Source organism: Phyllostomus discolor, chromosome 9, assembly GCF_004126475.2.
Source record: "Phyllostomus discolor isolate MPI-MPIP mPhyDis1 chromosome 9, mPhyDis1.pri.v3, whole genome shotgun sequence".
Taxonomy (NCBI): domain Eukaryota; kingdom Metazoa; phylum Chordata; class Mammalia; order Chiroptera; family Phyllostomidae; genus Phyllostomus; species Phyllostomus discolor.
The window spans coordinates 47,944,557-47,957,135 of NC_040911.2; positions in this window are offsets into that span (position 1 = coordinate 47,944,557).

The following is a 12,579-nucleotide window of genomic DNA, read 5'->3' on the forward strand; positions in this document are numbered from 1 at the left end:
AGTTGAATAAATAAGAAAACAAGACCTATAGATACACTGTCTACAAGAGACCCACCTCAGATGAAAAGATACACAGAGACTGAAGTAAAAGGATAAAAAAAGTTTTATACAAATAGAAGTGAAAAAAGCTAGGTGTTAATACTATATCAAACAAGACATTTTATTTCTTTAAAGTATATTTTATTGATTATGTTATTACACTTGCCCCAATTTTTCCCCTTTTGCCCCCCTCTGCTCAGTTCCCCTCTTTCCTCCAGCAATCCACTCCTTTAGTTCATGTCCATGGATTGTGCATGTAAGTTCTTTGTCTTCTCCATTGCCTATACTATTCTTAACATCCCCCTGTCTATTTTGTATCTACCCAATTATGCTTCTCAACCCCTATACCTTTTCCCCCATTCTCCCCTTTCCACCTCCCAGGAGATAACCCTCCAAATGATTTCCATATCCATGATTCTATTTTGTTCTAATTGTTTGTTTAGTTTGTTTTTGTTTTTTTAGATTCAGTTGTTGATGGTTGTGGTTTGTTGTCATTTTCACGTTCATAGTTTTGATCTTCTTTTTCTTAAATAAGTCCCCTTAACACTTCATATAATAAGGGCTTGGTGGTGGTGAACTCCTTAACTTTAACTTGTCTGGGAAGAACTTTATCTGCCCTTCCATTCTAAATGACAGCTTTGCTGGATATTCATCTTGGTTGTAGATCCTTGCTTTTCATCACTTTGAATACTTCTTGTTAGTCCTTTCTTCCCTGCAAAGTTTCTTTTGAGAAATCAGCTGACAGTCTGATGGGAACACCTTTGTAGGTAACTCTCTGCCTTCATCTTGCTGCTTTTAAGATTCTCTCTTTATATTTAACCATTTGCATTTTAATGATGATGTGTCTTGATGTGGACCTCTTTGTGTCCAACTTGTTTGGGATTCTCTGTGCTTCCAGGACTTGTATGTCTATTCCCTTCACCAAATTAAGGAAGTTTTCTTTCATTATTTTTCCAAATAAGTTTTCAATTTCTTGCTCTTTCTCTTCTTCTTCTGGCATCCCTATGATTCAGATGTTGGCCTTTTTGGAGATGTCCCAGAGTTGTCTTAAACTCTTCTCATTTTTTTGATTCTTGTTTCTTCATGTCGTTCTGGTTGAATGTTTATTTCTTCCTTATGTTCCAAATCATTGATTTGAATCCCAACTTCCTTCCCTTCACTGTTGGTTTTCTGTTGATTTTTCTTTGTTTTCCTTAGTAGAGCCTTCCTTTCTTCCCTTACACTTTTGCTTCATTCAATGAGATCTTTGAGCACTCTGACCAGAAGTGTTTTGAACTCTGTATCTGGTAGGTTAGCTATTACCACATTGCCTAGTTCATTTTCTGGGGTTCTGTTCTGTTCCTTCTTTTGGGTCATATTTCTTTGTCTCCTGATTTTGAACGTCTCCCTGTGTCCGTGTACTAGGTAGAGTCACTTTGATTCCATTTTAACACACCTATGAAGTTATATGGGGCAGAGCTGGGTACTTGCCAGGGTGGGGCAACTGTGACTGTATATAGCAGAGGGGTCAAAGGGAACAATGCCATTGCTGCATGACTTGGGGGCTTGCGTGGCCCTCACCCCATTCCAGTCACTTCACCCACTTCCCATATTCAACTGGTGTCCCTTCATCTGCTGTCCTGGTTGTGGTTCCCAGTGCAGGTGGTTTGCTTACTTACTGGCAGTTTTTTCTGCTGCCCCAACTCCCACTGGGGCCCTACAGCCAGAAGTTATGCAGCTTTATTTTTCCTACGGCTGGAGCCCTGGGCTGCATGTTCTATCCTGGGGCTAGGCTTGCTCATTCATAAGGTGCCCCTCTGATTTTTATTCAGCACATGTGAATTTGGAGCTACCCTCTCCAACAGCTGCTGCCACCTCACCACCTCTCTGCCTCTCCACCTCCAGCTCACTGCCACCACCCCGATCACCACAAAGTCCTTTTTTAAAATCTTTTTTAAAAAAGAAATGAATTAAATAAATAACTGAATAAATAAACATTCATTTGTGAGCAGGAACAAAACATTTAATAAAACCTCTTCTGTAAGCACTAAGAAATCCCAAATCAACTACCTCCCTGCAGGAACAAGTTCACTTGAGGCAAATGCAACAATTTTTCAGCAACAGAAATCTGTTACCCTGATTAGGCAGCCAAATTTTCTACTAATAGGAGATTATGACACAAGGCTGTCTATGGATCAGGCTCTGAATCTCATCTCTAAGTGTACAGCTCACACATCTTCCTAGTTATTATTTTGTTCATGCCAAGATAGCATCTCTACAGTATTTCACCCCAACTTTACATCTTAAAGACTTCTAATTTCTCTAGTTCACATGAAGTCCAAGTTTTGTTCCTATTTGGCCCCTAATCACCCAGCCAAGTCACTTGTTCCTGTCAGGAATATGCATACACCCAAACCTCTGAAGACTTCTCCATACCAATGAGCACTGAAAAATATCACTTGCAGTTCTGCCAATGAGAGGGATTTCTTTCACCACTGTTGTAGAGGCCACTCCTAAGCAGGGCTATAGTGTAGCAGCAATCCATTTATGGCTAGCACCAAAAATATCATGATAAATCGCTAGTAAACAAAACCTAAATTTTCTCCTCCTCTGACAGCTAATGATAGGAACCCTTCCTCCTACTCCATCTTCATTAAGCCACAGGCTTAAGTTGTGGCACAGGCATTGTTGTCACAGAGATTGTATCAGATTTTGGGCCACCTGATTAAATATATGGGTCTTCTATGCCTGCTTGGGGTGATCCTGAGTGTAACATTACCTTCTGATCTTATAATGTGGTAGGTGTGATAATGCCAGTTCATTATAGTCAGCTCTGGTCACACAGGCACTTGGTGTCTCTGATTAGGAAGTCAGTCAGTGATAGAGCCTGGTAACACACCAGGAATTGTATTTCAAATGGCAAGTATATTGCAACAGTTTGAATGCAGAAGCACATATAAGACTCTGGCCGTATAAATGTAAGACGATGTCACTCATCACTACATTTTGGTTTGTTTTGAAAAATTAATTATTTTTATAAATGTATATTGTATGTTAATATTTAGTGAATTTATTAAGCATTTTAAGGTGGAAATTTAATTTAAATATGTACATTTTTTGTTTTAATGTCAAATCAGTAAATATTAATAGATAGAACACATAAACAAAAGCAAAGAGCTCAGAAATTTTTTGAGAGTGAAATGAAGTGCAAGAATAAACTGTCTGAGCACTGCTGTTCTAAACAGTTGCTATTATTGTTGAATTTTAATAATATATGTAAGTATTAAATTAGCACTAGTTTATTTAAAAATAAATAAATAAATAAGGTTTTTCTAGATTTGGAGCAAGGAGAAGCGGGGTGTGGGATAGAGCTGCAGGAAATAAATAAATAAACAAACAAACAAATAAGTAAACCTTTAAAACAAAAATGAATGGCAAATGTTTCTCTGCTGCAAAATGTCATTTTTTCAGAACTGTAAGGATTTCCCATACAGCCTCCTTATTTTCCATGTATACCTTTAGTAGTATCAGCTCTGTTGGGTATAATGGCCTGATGGAACGGTAGCCTGGACCTTCTGCAAAGCCCTCTATTGCTCTGAGCCCCACTTGAAATTGGTAAACTTCTGAGTCAGCCGATAAGTGGGTCAGAGTAATATTCCCAAGTGTGTGGTATGTGCTATGCCTCCAAAATCCACGTAATCTCACCAAGTGCCTTGTCTTTTTGTTTCATTTTTTTTAAACAAGTTAAGGATGCAAGGTGAAACCACTTCCCTTTTTTCTTAGAGGGGGTTTCCCTTCTTTCCTCCAACCATTAGATTTCTAAAATCTTTACCAAAATAGCAGATTCTTGTATCTTTATGCTGTTTACCTCTCATCCATGGCCACACTTGTATTTACTAAGGCATCTAGAGTTCTGGCCACTTATACTTGTCAGGTCTAATTTGCATGATATTATCAATAGAGTGGATCAGTTTGGGGAATGTCAAGATACACTGAATTCTTGGTTTGGGGAATATCAAGATAACCAGTGCTCCTATTGATTGTATTATGACAAAGAATAGGAGAGCTCAAGGAATTACTGGTATACCTCTCTATAAAAGTAAACTGCTTTTTATTCTTCTCATCAATGACTCTTGAGAGAAATGCATTTGCCAAATCAATAGCTGCATGCCAACTGCCAAAAGAGGAGCTGATCTTCTCCAGTAAAGTATACATATACTTAATTATTACAACCATTGAATTGTCTACCATTTGTGTAGTTTTTAGTAACCCACTGGTCTCTATCATGATATATCTGGATTGTGTAGAAACCAATCAGAGAATTAAACAGAATATGATGGGGTTCAACCCCTACATCTTTTATTCTTGACCATAGTGCTAATAATTGCTGCAATATCTCCCAAGAGGTGGTATTGCTTCTGGCTTACTCACGTGGCCAAGCAATAAAAAGGGGAAGCTCCTGTCACCCATTGGTCAAGGGAATCCCACCAAAGTTAACTCCTGTATGTCCTGGTTACTCATACATAGGTGCTAAGCAGGTGTCCATGGAGCAACCCAATGTAGGAGACCGTTCTGTGTGGTGTGGGCCCAGCTCCCACTCAGAGATGCATAGGACCTATGCCCACGAATAGGTTCTCCCATGGGGAATCAGGCCTGTAATGTACCTAGGCCACTTTGAGACTTGCTTTTGCTAAAAACTCCCTCACCCTGAATTGAGAAAGCAAGTGCTCTCTGTAACTTCCTAAAATCCATGCTAAAACTCCCCATTATGGATTGTAACCAGTTCAACCACTTTTCCCTCTTCATTTGCAAATATCCTTCTTCTGTGATGTGATTAACAGCATCTGGCTCCGTTGTTTTCTGTAAAAGGTAACCACCTAAAGCAAACCTGTGTATAGTAAATAAGGACCATCGTGTAATGTGCCAAGAAGCCAAATAAAGGTCTGTCATGGCAGAGGCTGTGGTTTTTGGCTTCCCTTGACAGAAAAAGCCATGCTGTCCCTTTTCCTTCACAGGACTCGGTAGTCAGTGTGAATGTATCTCCCCCATCCATCAGCCAGGGTCTGAATCAACCCAAGTCGACATTCAAGATACCACGGGACAGTGAGTGAAAGGCTGTTGACATGGGCCCGTCAACAGGCAAGACACTGTCAGGTTGCTTCTTCCAGTTGTTCAGAACCTGCATTGTGTAGATGGCTGCACCTGTAGTTGGAACAGGATATGGGGCCAGGGAGACTTGAAGTGGCTCCACAGATATTCAATACACTGAATTCCTAGTGTGCTAGGAGGCAGATACATAAAGAGACATATTCTCTACAGGGTTGTGTGTTCTTTAAAAACAGGAATCCTTCTCCAGAGCTTTATCAGTTGACACAAGTGTCAGACAGACAATAACATTTGTTGGTTGCATAAACTAATACATTAATTAAATGATAAAGCAACATTGAATGAAAAGATCCAGGTCAGGTTAAAAGGTGTGGCAAGGTTGGATTTGCCATACCTAACAATCCTGAAAGGGAAAGCACTGAAGTCAGTACTGCTGAGTCAGGCTTGCTTGAGCTTGCCTGGGTGCAGGTTAGAGGAGGTGACAGGCAATGATGATGTCTGTCCTGACACAGACTAAAGGACACAGACTAAAGAACACAGCCCAGTCCCCAGGCTAATGACTCCCAGGACTAAGAGGTTTTTGATAAGCCCCATATTACTGCTAGAGAAACTCATTTTTTCTCATCATATTCTTTAAATATAAAGTCAAAACTAAGAAATTGATATCCGGTATTGTGATCCCTCCTACTTCGTTCTTCTTTCTCAAAATTGCTGAGGCTAATTGGGGTCATTTATGATTCCGTATGAATTTTTGAAATATTTGTTCTATATCTGTGAACTATGTTATTGGTACTTCAACCAATAACATAGAACAGGGATTGCATTGAATCTATAAATTGCTTTGGGTAGTATGGACATTTTAATGGTGTTAATTCTTCCAATCCATGAACAAGGTATATGTTTCCATTTATTTGCATCTTCCTTAATTTTCTTCTTCAGTGTTATGTAGTTTTCTGACAACAGGTCTTTTACCTCCCTAGTTAAGTTTATTCCTAGGTACTTTATTTTTCTTGCCACTATAGTAAGTGAGATTTTTTCCCCTAATTTCTGTTTTTGATATTGCATGGTTGGTATACAAAAATGCCTTTGATTTCTGAATATTGACTTTGTGTGCCACCATTGGAACTGGAGGTATTACGCTGAGTGAAATAAGCCAGGCAGTAAAAGACAAATACCACATGATTTCATCTATAAGTGCAACCTAATCAACAAAACATACAAATGAACAAAAAAGTACCAGAGACATGGAAATAAACAACAAACTGACAGTGACCAGAGGGGAGGGGGAACACAGGGAAAACAAGGGGAAGAGCCAAGTCAAGGACTTATGGACAAAGGACCCATGGACAAGGTCAATGGGTTGGGGATTGTCTTTGGGAGTGGGGTTGAACAGGGCAGGGAGAAAAATGGGAGGGAAAATGTGACAACTGTAACTGAACAACAATAAAAATTCTTTTAAACAAAAAAAATTGAAGAAGTCGGAAGATAAAGCCAAAAGTTAGCCCACTTCCTCAAAAGGACTGGCGGCTTCCTGTGGTGAAGTACCTCATTTGGAATGTCCAGTGGGGCTGTAGGGGACTTCCATGTTTCCTGCATAATAAGTACAGGAGGAAGGACAATTGGAAGAGAAGGCAGAACTTAGTCTCTGACTGCCAAAGCTTTTAGCCTTTTTTAGAAAAAAAGAGGCTCAGTCACCAGGCAAATACTAAGACAGACTTCTTCAGCTGGGTTAAAGTTGGAGTAAATGTTTTATGTAGAAAACAAAATAGAAAGAGAGAAGGAGAGGAGAGGGAGGAGGAGGAAGGAGAAAAAGAGAAGGAAAAGAAGATGAGAGAGATTTTATAAATCGGCCTGTGTGTGTATGTGTGCAGCAAAAAGCCACAGTTCCATCATTAACAACACTTTATTCCAAAGAAAATGACTAGCCCTGGTGGGGAACAATAGCTTCACACTTTGGAAATGAAATTAAAGCAGCAGTAAAAGCAATGAGTATTTCTGAGTAAGAAGTGGCTTCGGCCCTGATCTTCTTGCAAGCACCCTGCTTGGGATAGCCTCATTTGGACTTACAATACATGTGTGAAACACTTCTTGAATGACAGTATCGCCTGGAGAGCGGTCATTTCACTCCATCAGCACCAGTGAACATGTTCGATGTTAAAATACTTCATCAGCCAGTTTAACCTTCACATTTGAATGCCTCCTTTCAAGCAAGAACAGAAAAACCTGATTTTTTAACATGATCATTGATAAGTAAATTGAGAATATTTGAAACAACAGTAAAACTTAATCTCAATCGAGGTACAATGTTCCAAAATTGTAAATTTCTTTATGTACTTGCTCACTTGCTTACCTGCTTCAGATGGACACAGATGGATACATTATTCATAGCTCCATCTTTTTTTAACAGTTTTTTATGTCTCCTGACTCTGAACAGTTGAGTGCAGAAATAAGCAATTTGGAAGCACTTATTTTTAAACTCCAAAGTGCTACACAAATGAAAGGTATTATCACTTCCGGTTTTAACTCTAATGCAAAGTGTGACATAAACCCCTAAGATGTTTAGTGCTTAAGAATGAAAGGACTGAGAACAAAGTATGGGTGCATTTTAAAATTTTCCAAACAACAACAAAGAACAGTTTTGAAGGGATGAATCAATATTTATTTACATATTTATTATTTGAATTAAAGAAAAGAAAAAGGAGCATTATAATAGGATATTAAAATGCAAGTTTGGGCTGAAACCCTAAGTTCAAGAAGATCATGGGCCAAACTGAGGTTCCAATTAATAGTGTTCTTAATAATAAGAATGCTAACTTTTAGGGTAGGTGGCGAGAAACTTTAACTCTCACCTACATCAAAGGTCAGAATCTGTGGACACTGGAGAAATGTGTGCAGGGAACTTTTAGAAAGACCTGTTCATGGACTAAGTTCCAACCGCAGGGAGATGCTTGCCCTCATCACAAACTACTGTGAGAGGCATGAGGGAACCACATGGAGAGCCCAGTTTATGTTTCATGTGGTGGGGGCCCAGAAAACTGGTGTCTGATTCCTCTTTGTGAAATCTAAATGATAAGAGGTGCAGTGGCTGTGCTGATGGCTGAGGTGACAGAGAGGTGGCTGTGTGGGAAGCCAGGATGCACAAGAAAAGAAGTACTGATGTTTCCTGTGGGCCAAACATTAGCCCACCCATGAGAAGGCCATTGTAGGTTAGATCTCTGTTGGGAACCACCCTGCCTGGTTTTAGAAGCTGTAACTCCCCATGGCTAAGGCAGAGTAAAAAGATCTTGGGACCATAAGCCACTTAGGAGACAAAGCTTATCTCCCTGGCAGAAGCGTTGCCTCTGTCCACTTTACTTCACCCTGCTTGGCCCCCAGTGCATGACTGCTTAGCCAATGACAGCTAAGATTCCTCAAGGGAGGGATGACCTAAGACAAGCACAGTCACAGTCACAGGGGGGCCCTCAGGGAAGGATTTGGGGGGCTATGGAGAAAGGGGGTGATGGACCCTCGCCCCTTGGCTTTGACATAGCCTGAGTCCTCCATTCTGTCTGCAAGAAGTCTCCTAATCTCTTGGCTGCCTTACTTCCCCTGACTGACTTAAGCCTGAAACAATGCTTTAAACCTGAAACAATGAGGGAGGTGGGTGCGGCCCTGTGCTGGAAAGGGTGGGTTCCCTAGGGCAATCAGGCCTAAGAAAGAATGCATAACATCCTATGAAATCTACTTTGCTAATATCCTCAATTTAAATGATAAGGGTCCAAGCATGAAGTGAGTTTGTTCCCCAAAGTTTTATGGCCCTTTAACTATCTGACCCTGACTCAGAATAAGCCCTCAGAGATCTTTGGATGTTATCTATTGTTTGATCATTATTGCCTGACAATGATTGGTGAGCTTTACATATACACCCTGTATTCCTATGCAAATTAAACCCAATAAAAGACCATTGAGGAACGGGTTCCTGGCCCATCTCCTCTGAGAGATCAGTCACCTTTCCTCTGCAAGCAGAACATGTCTTGGTAGACTTATTCTCATCCTTCATGGCCAGAGGGTCCCTGCAGGCAGAGCCCTCCCACAGATCTTCTCTAAGAGGGACACCTGGAGGGGCAAAGAGCCACAGGTATTGCTGGTTTGCCATGGCTCTAAGCAAAATACAATGAACCAGAGGGAATCATCACCCCAAATCAGGAACTGCAGGTGAGAGATGCCCACCTTGTGAGAGTCTAGAGGAAGACCTCTGAGGTGCCCACACAAATGCTTACAAAAGACAAAATCAACGTTACACATCTGCCGTACCAGAGAGCAAGCAGCCAACTCATGCCAGTATCATTTAATCCTAATCATTCCTTCTCCTGTCTCCCCATTATCCCCATGAAACACCAACCCTGCAGGTGTCAGGAACCATGGTTAGCGAACTGCAGGAGTATGGGAAGAAGTAGAGCAGTGGATGTGGAAAGAGAGAAGTACTTCTTCCCCTGACTGTAGGCATCCCACCTGGTAGAGGGAAGACACCTCAATGAAAGTATGTTTGAGTTTAGAAAATTGCAGCAGACTGGAAATGTTCATTTCTGTATTGAGACAATTTGCATTACTTAAGAGTGGCCTGCAGAGTCATAGAGCTGCTCAAATTCTTGTCCAGGTGCAGAAAAAACTAGCCTCACTGAATAAATTTAAAAAAGGAATGGAGCCCTGGCTGGCGTAGCTCAGTGGATTGAGCTTGGGCTGTGAACCAAAGTGTCGCAGGTTCAATTATCAGTCAGGGTACATGCCTGGGTTGCAGGCCATGACCCCCAGCAATCGCACATTGACGTCTCTCTCTCTCTCTCCCTCCCTCCCTTCCCTCTCTAAAAATAAATAAATAAAATCTTAAAAAAAAAAAAAAAAAAGGAATGGGAGTTCTGGCCAAGATGGAGGCATAAGTAGAAACCCTTTGCTTCCTCGCACAACCAAAAGGAGGATAACAACCAATCTAAAATCAATAAACAACCAGCAGTGCCAGAAAATCAAACTGCATGGAACTCCAACAACCACAGAATTAAAGGAATAGTCAAAGAGAACAACCAGACCAGTAATTCGGCAGGTGAACAGAAACTGTAGCAAAGCAGCGGACCTCGTGGGCGGAGTTGGCTGTGATGAGGCAGCAGGCTGAGTGGGCAGGGCTGACTTCAGAGGAAACAGACTCAGAGCTGGCTATGGACTATGGCAGTTTCTGCAGTGGCAAAAACTCCCAGTCTCACACAAGACTTTGTTGAAAAGTGGGCTGGAGGTGAGCAGGGGACCTGTGTTGTTCCCTTTCTGGCCCCTCCCCCACAGGCAGCACCACAGTGCAGCAAGGAGGGTTGCCCAGCCCAGGTAAATACCTAAGGCCCCACCCCTTACAACTTAACAGGTACATGGAGACAAAGAAATATGGCTCAAATGAAAGAACAGAGCAAAGCTTCAAAAAGAGACCTTAGTAATGAAGAGACAGACAACATATCTGATGGAGAACTTAAAGCCCTGGTAATCAAAATGCTCACAGAACTGATTGAGCTTGGTTGAAAAATGAAAAAACAAATGAAAGATACCCAAAAGCAAAATATTCAGGAAACCAACAGTGACAGAAAGGAACCCAGGACTCATATCAATGATTTGAAACAAAAGGAAGAAATAAACATTCAATCAGAACAGAATAAAGAAACGAGAATTCAAAAAAGTGAGGAGAGGCTTAGAAATCTTTGGGACAAGCCTACACATTCTGATATCCAAACATAGGGGTGCCAGAAGGAGAAGAACAGCAAGAAATTGAAAACTTATTTGAATAAATAATGGAGGAGAACTTCCTCAATCTGGCAAAGGAAATAGACTTCCAGGAAGTCCAGGAAGACCAGAGAGTCCCAAAGAGGTTGGACCCAAAGAGGAACACACCCAGGCACATCATCATTAAATTGCCCAAGATTAAAGACAAAGAGAGGATCTTAAAAGCAGCAAGAGGAAAGAGTTACCTACAAAGGAGTTCCTGTAAGACTGTCAGCTGATTTCTCAAAAGAGACCTTACAGGCAAGAAGGTGCTGGAAAGAAGTATTTGAAGTCAGGAAAGGCAATGACCTACATCCAAGAATACTCTATCCAGCAAAGCTATCAAAGCCTCCTAGATAAGGTCAAGTTAAAGGAGCTGATCATCACCAAGCCATTATTATATGAAATATTAAAGGGACTTCCTTTTCTTATCTAAGAAAAGGAAGATCAAAAATACAAACAGTAAAATGACAACAAACTCACAACTATCAACAAATGAACATAAAAAAATAAAAGAAAGAAAAACAAAAAAACAAAGACTAAACAAACAACCAAAATGGGGACAGAATCAGAGAAATGGACATCACATGGAGGACTTTCAGTGGAGAGGGGGAAGGGGAAAATGGAGGGGAAAGGTACAGGGAAGAAGAAGCATATTTGGTAGGCATTAAATAGATGGGAAAAGGTAAAAAATGGTATAGGAAACAGAGGACTCAAAGAACTTATATGTACAACCCATGGACATGAACTAAGATTCAGTGGAGAGTTAGAGGGTTGGGGGATGCAGGGTGAAGGAGGGATAAAGGAGGGAAAATTGGAAAAACTATAATAGCATAATCAATAAAATACACTTTGAAATTAAAAATAAAAATAATAAATTTAAAAGAACAGTAACACATACGATAAAATTATTTCATGATGACACCTCATAAATCACGTCTGTTCAATGCACAGGTTACAACTGTTCAGAAGACAGATATAACACTTTGAAAAACTTGATGTCTCCTGATATACTTTTCTTCTTACCTTTTAAAAATAGGTTATTTTTAAATGATAAAAGTTGACTTTATTGTGAATTTAGAAATTACATATAAAAATTAAAAGAAAACTTTAGGCTTCTGGCCAAGATGGAAGCATAGGTAGATATGCCTTTCTTCCTCCCACAAACAAAAGAAAGATAACAACCAATTTAAAAACAAAAAACCAGAACTACCAGAAAATCGAACTGTATGGGAGTCCAACAACCAAGGAATTAAAAAAGAAACATTTATCCAAACCAGTAGGAGGGGCAGAGACATGTGGCAAGGCAGCAGCAGGCAGACCAGGCATTCTCACATTCACATGCAGATAAACCAGAAGGAACAACTCAGGAGCAAGACAGACCATACAACCCAGGGTTTCAGCACCAGGAAAATAAAGCCTCAGAACTTCTGGCTGTAAGAACCTGTGGGGGTTGTGGCAGTAGGAAGAAACAGTCAGTCTCACAAGGGAGTACGTTGGAGGGGCCAATGGGGTACTAGAATGTACACAAGCCCACCCAGTCAGGTATCGGCACCAGAGCAGCTGGTGAAAGGGCACAATTCACATGCAGGAAGCAGGGAAAGTGACTGAAAGTAGGGTGAGAGCTGAGCAAGCAGCATTGTTCTCTCTCTGACCCCTTCCCCACATACAGCCACACAA